The 6333-nt window shown below is 42.6% G+C and overlaps 1 non-coding gene across 1 annotated transcript; it reads right to left on the bottom strand.

Annotated features, from left to right (window-relative positions):
• Positions 1–203: 203 nt before the first annotated feature.
• Positions 204–310, bottom strand: LOC133792822 (small nucleolar RNA R71). The gene has a single exon (XR_009874294.1). It is a non-coding gene; the product is annotated as a small nucleolar RNA R71 (small nucleolar RNA).
• Positions 311–6333: the final 6023 nt, after the last annotated feature.

The following is a 6333-nucleotide window of genomic DNA, read 5'->3' as shown; positions in this document are numbered from 1 at the left end:
ATCTGACAGAGTTTCATATTGTGTGTTATAGTATGAAACCAGTTATAGTGACTGAAGAGCAGATTAAGTTAAGAGCCTTTCCATTCTCTCCGAAGGATGCTGCTAAGGAATGACTCTATTATCTTCCACCTAGAACTGTTGATTTTTCGAATGAAATGAAAGCTTTTTTTTCGGAAGGTTATTTTCCTACATGTATGGTTGGAAGCATCAGGAATGAAATCTGTGACATTCACCAACAAACTAGGGAGTCTTTGTATGAGTACTGGAAAAGATTCAAGCGTTTAAGTGCTAGGTGTCCCCATCATCAAATAATTGAGCAACTCCTAATCCAATACTTATATGAAGGACTTTTACCAACTCCTAATCCAATACTTATATGAAGGACTTTTACCATTGGATAGGAGTGTGAATGACGCAGCAAGTGGGGGAGCTTTGATGGACAAGACTCCTTCTACAACAAGAAGCTTGATTTCTAAAATGGTTGCCAATTCTCAGCAATTTGGTATTCGACAAGAAGCGCCAGTAAAGAGTGTCGATGAAGCGAGTTTGAAGGTAGAGCAACAGTTGGCTCAGTTAATAGCTATGATGCAACAAATGGAAATGGGTTAACATGTGAGACCTTGTGGGATATGCCAACTGGTGGGGCATCCTACTAGTGCATGTTGTGCACTACAAGGAGTTTAGGACAAGCCAATGCTATTGGCGGATTTCCTGGGCAGCCAGGGTAGAAATATAACCCTTAATCCTATACTTATAATGAGGGATGGAGTGATCACCCTAATCTCCAAAAAGTTGCACCTACTAGACCACCGTTGATTAATTATCAACAAAGATCTCAGCAGACTTACGTGCCTCGCCCTCAACAACCCCCACTTGCAGCTCCACAAAGAGCAAGAACCATCTCTTGATGATATGCTTAAAACGTTGGTTTCCACGAGTATACAAACTCAGACTGCTATACAAATCACTCAATCTTCTCTAAGAAACCTAGAGAATACTATGAGTCAAATTGCTACATCTTTGAGCAGGGGTGAGCTAAAAAATTATGGGAAGTTTCCTTCGCAAACTGAGAGAAATGCTAGTGTTGCAACTTTGAGAAGCGACATGCAATATGATCCACCATCTCCATCCAATCAAAACTTGGCACCAAAACAACCTGTTGAAAGTATTGTTCAAGAAAAAGTTATGCCTAAGATTGATAAGCCTAAACCTAGACCAGATGTGCCCACGTATGTCACTCCACCACCTTTTCCAAGTCGATTGAGGAAGACACAGAAAGATGATGCTGAAAAGGAAATTTTAGAAACATTTTGCAAGGTTGAGGTATATATCCCATTACATGAAGCCATTAAACAAGTACCTCGGTAGGCAAAGTTTTTAAACGAGTTATGTACTAATAAGAGGAAACTAAAAGGTGATGAAAAGGTTAGTGTGGGGGAGAATGTATCCGCAGTTATTCAAAAGAATCTTTCTCCAAAGTGTAAGGATCCTGTAACTTTTATTGTACTTTGCACTATTGGAAATAGAAGAATTGAACGATGTATGTGTTGGATTTGGGTGTTTCAATCAAAGTTATGCCATTCTCAATTTATGCTTCTTTGAATCTTGGACCATTAGAGGAGACAGGGTAATTATTCAATTAGCCGATCGTTCTAATGCTTACCCTAGAGGATTTGTGGAAGATGTATTGGATGAAGTTAATGAGTTGGTATTTCATGCAGATTTCAACATTCTAAATATGGAAAACGAATCAATTCCATGTACAACACCCGTTTTGTTGGGAAGACCATTCATGAAAACTTCCATAACTAAGATTGATGTGCATGAGGGTACATTGACTATGGAGTTCGATGGAGAAATGATTTGATTCAATATTTTTGAGGCTATGAGGTACCCTGGTGATGTCCATGCTATTTATTCAATTGATGTTTTAGATACCTTGTCACAAAGGGTCTTTGATTTGCATGGAAACGATTATTTGGACATTGTTTTGAGAGAACATCCAAATTTGGGGATAATGGACCCTAAAGGGGAATTGGAAGAAATCATTGCTGCTCTTAATAGCAGATTTGATGAGACTTTTCAAGAGGTGCAATATTTTGATTTACCGATTTCTCATGACAAAATTCAACATTCTATTATAAAACCACCAAGGCTTGAGTTAAAGCCACTTTCAGAGCATCTTAAATACATGTACTTGGGAGAGAATGAAACACTTCCGGTGTTTATTACTAAGAATCTCAACCAAGTGCTAGACAAATCAACCATTTGTGTAGTGACCAAAATTTGCTAATAAGGCTTAGGCCTTGATTAGCGTGCCTGAAGGGCAATAAGTGATTTATTATTATATGTGAATTTTGATGAGTATGTGATTAGAGATGCATGTTTAGGTGAATTAAATATGCATGTGGGCCCCATTTGGTTTTCAGGGGCATGTTTGCAATTTTAGCCCATTAAGGGCATAAATGTAATAATTGTAATATATGTTTGTGATATATCTGTGTTGCACGATCCAAGACTGTCCTAGGGAGTGATTTAGCTAGAAAGTCACAACGGGGTCGAATACCCGACTCGGGGTGAGTCGAGCGGTATTTTGGCCATTAGACGTTTTATTAGGTTATCGGGTTATGAAAATAAATATTTGGAGATATATTTGAAGTTAGAACGTTTAGGAGGGAATTTGGTGCCCCGAGCCTTTGAGATAACCTTAGAGACTTAAGTCAAGTACGATAAAACTTGGAAGCAATCAGAAATTAGTGAACCGACCCAAAACTCTCTTCTCTCTCTCTTGTTTTCTCACAACCTTACCAAGGTGAACTTTGAGGAGATTATGCAAGGAAATTCATAACTCAAGGCTGGAGCTTGGGGGGATTGAAGCTTGGAGCTTAGGAAATTAACTCAGAGATTTAATTAAGCAAAGGTAAGATTTTAACTTGATGAATTATGTTGAATTTCTGCTGGTGTTTCAGAGTTATGCATGTGAGCTAGGTGAAGAATCATTCTTGAGTTTTAGATGAGGTTTGAGGTTAGTTCTTGTTAGGTTTTGTTGCTGAGATTGTAGTAGAGCTTTTGTGATAATTGACTTGAAATGTTGGGTTGATCCTGCAGTAAATTGGCTTTGATTTGTTTGAGAAAATGGAGGATTTTTCTGGGTTCGAAGGGTTGGGCCGGGACATTGTTCTTGCTGAGCCGCGACCCTCTAAAATATTTGGTTGCCAGGATGAAGGGCAAGCTGCGACACATCTTGGATTAGGCCGCAACGTGCCTACCCTGTCTTGGTATTGGGGGTTTATGATTGAGGCGGGCCGTGGCATGGGTTCTTGGCGCCGCGACACTTAGTGTGTTTTTGGGCTTCAAGGAAGTTTTAGGCTTGGGAATCCAAAAGTTAAGGCTCTGGATGGATATTATCACCCTAATGGATAGAATTCAAGGTCTCGGAGACTACAATTATGACCCAAAGTTATTTAATGGATTAGAACTTGATGGATGGATGTTGTTGATATGTTGTGACTAGGTTTTCAGCGAGTCTCGGAGTAGGGGGCTGTGCTCGGGACATTGCTGCTTGGAAAGCTCGAGACACAGGTAAGAAAACGGTTGTACTTGTAGAGCAAGGTGAGGCCCTATAGTTTGTGTTGCAGGGCACGACCCTATATGATTATGTTTATACGTGTTTAAGTATATTTTTTAGTTATGCTACGTGTGCATATATGTGAATGAACGGCAAGAGTCGGGAACGGCGAAGGCCGAGAACGGCGAGGGCCGGGAACGGTGAAGGCCGAGAACAGTAAGGCCGAGTATGGTGAGGGGCCGGGAGCAGCGTTTAGCACGGGGAGTGTGAGTTGCCAGGGCGAGACCCTATAGTATACCTAGGATATCCTCGCGGTGTAGACCGCGAACCCAGGGCTTGGTAAAGCTCCTGGGACGGCATGGCCATATGTGTTTAGCTTGTTGGCAGTTTGATTATGTGTTGAATGAAAATTATGCTTATGTTATTTGCTGGTGTGAGTTTTCTTGCTGGGCTTCGGCTCCTTGGTGCTCTATGGTGCAAGTAAGGGCAAGGGGAAAGTCGACCAGCCATGAGTACGGAGAATGTGAGGCGATGCATACATGTTTGGCCTGCCTGGCTGCCACAGCCAGGGGTATTTTTGGGAGACGCTTGTATTAAACCTAATTTTGTCTATTAGTTTACCTTAATTATATTTTTGAATTGTAAATATTTCTAAACAGTACTTTGGGATCCCAAATGTTAAACGCTTCATAATTTTCAATGATTGAATATATATTTTTTTTCAAATTATGTGACTTTGTTTATGGTTTAGCTACACTTTTGTCTTAAAACCTCGATTAGCGAGTTAATTGCACGTTTTAAAATCACTTAGTAATGACTCTAAGGAGGTAGGGCGTTACAACTTGGCATCAGAGCTAGCCACGGTTTATGGTTCCTAGAGATTGATCGAACATGTAGTCTCGCTGTCCGTGACAAGCTTGACTTAGGGTTGGTTGGTAATAATTGACTTATATGCTTGAATATGTGCTTAGCTGCCCTTTTTCTGTGATTTGTTTATATAGAGCATGATGAATGAGTTAATATATGCATGATGCCAGGGCATGGCCCGTTGAGTGTTATACGCTATTTGTATGTGAAACGGACTGTTGTTATGGTTGGCTGATGTGAATGTGAGGTGGTTTTGGATGTTGTTATCATGCCTGATGAGCGGTATCATTGATTGTAGGCATATTATTGAGATGCCTCGACAATCATCGAGACTCCGCAACAGTAGGGCCGAGGATGACAACCATGGTCAGGACCCTCCACCCGCCCCACAGAATTGGCACCAAATGTTTGCCGAAATGGAAGCGGGACTGAAACTAACAGAGGAAGAACTTCGAAAATTGAGAGAGTAGGCCCCACCTCAGGCCACGGGGTTATCAGTTCAGCAGGCTGTGGCGCCATTGCTGGTTCAGCCTGTTATGGAGAACAGGTGGGAACCTTTATATGAGAGGTTTGGGAAGCAGCATCCTCCCACCTTCGAGGGTGGACCAGACCCACTACGGGCAGAGCAGTGGATGAATATGGTTTCCTCCATCCTGAATTTTATGAGGGCGGAAGAGAACGAGAGGGTAGCTTGTGCTAGCTACATGTTCAGAGAAGATGCCCGCATCTGGTGGGATGTAGTGACTCAGAGGAGGAATGTGGCAGTTATGACTTGGGAAGAGTTCAGAAACATCTTCAATGAGAAATACTACAGTGTTGTAGTCCGAGCTACTAAGGTTGACGAGTTCATCAACCTAACTCAGAACCGGTTGATAGTTACTGAGTATGCTCTGAGATTCGATCGGTTGGAGAAGTTTGTGCCGGATTTGGTGCCAACTAATGTGGCAAGAAGGGATAGATTTGTATGGGGGTTAAATGTTATGATCGCCCGTGATGTGTAGATTACCTTGGATCCAGAGACTACTACTTATGCCCAGGTCGTGGACAAGGCCCTTACAGTTGAGGGGGCTGATGATTAGATATGGAGAGATAGCGCAATTAGGTGTGATGCTAGGAGGACGGTGCCTCGTTTTATTGGATCCAACTGGGAAAATGGATCCAGTGAGCAGAAGAGAAAGGCCCCAGATTCTTTTGTTCCTCCTAGCTCGGATAAGAGGGCACGGGGTGCTTTTAGTGGCTGCCAGGGCGAAGGTGACAACTGGAGGAGTTTTCTAGTGTGTCCTCAGTGCAGACGATGACATCAGGGGGAGTGCAAGACCAGGCCCTGCTTTATCTGTGGGAGTGACAATCATCTGAAGAAGGACTGCCCACAAGCCAGGAAAGAGGATCTGAAGTAGGGCGAACGTCTCGCTCCTGCCAGATTGTTCACCTTGACTCAGACTGAGGTGGAGGCTAGCCCCTCGGTTGTGACAGGTCAGATATGTAGTTCTGGGTTCGCTTATACTGCATTGATTGATTCGGGAGCTACTCATTCATTTGTGTCTGCTAGAATGATGGATTAGCTGTGTAGACCTAGTGTTTTTTATGCTAGAGGTTTTCAGACTTTGTTGGCGACTGGGGAACTGGTAGTCTCTAGGAGATGGATTAGAGCATTGCAAGTAGAGATAGATGGTAGGGAGTTGTCTGTTGATTTGATGGAGCTAGTGATTGATGACTTCGATTTGATCCTAGGGATGGATTGGTTATCGAAGTATGGGGTGACGATTGACTGCAAGCGCAGGATGGTGACTTTTGAACCAGAAGGGGAGGTACCCTTTGTATTTGTGGGGACAGTTAGTGGACCGAGAGTACCAATGATTTTAGCACTAAAGGCTAGGGACCTGATGCAGGAAGGTTGC

Source organism: Humulus lupulus, chromosome 7, assembly GCF_963169125.1.
Source record: "Humulus lupulus chromosome 7, drHumLupu1.1, whole genome shotgun sequence".
Taxonomy (NCBI): domain Eukaryota; kingdom Viridiplantae; phylum Streptophyta; class Magnoliopsida; order Rosales; family Cannabaceae; genus Humulus; species Humulus lupulus.
This window is presented reverse-complemented; position numbering and strand designations above follow the sequence as displayed.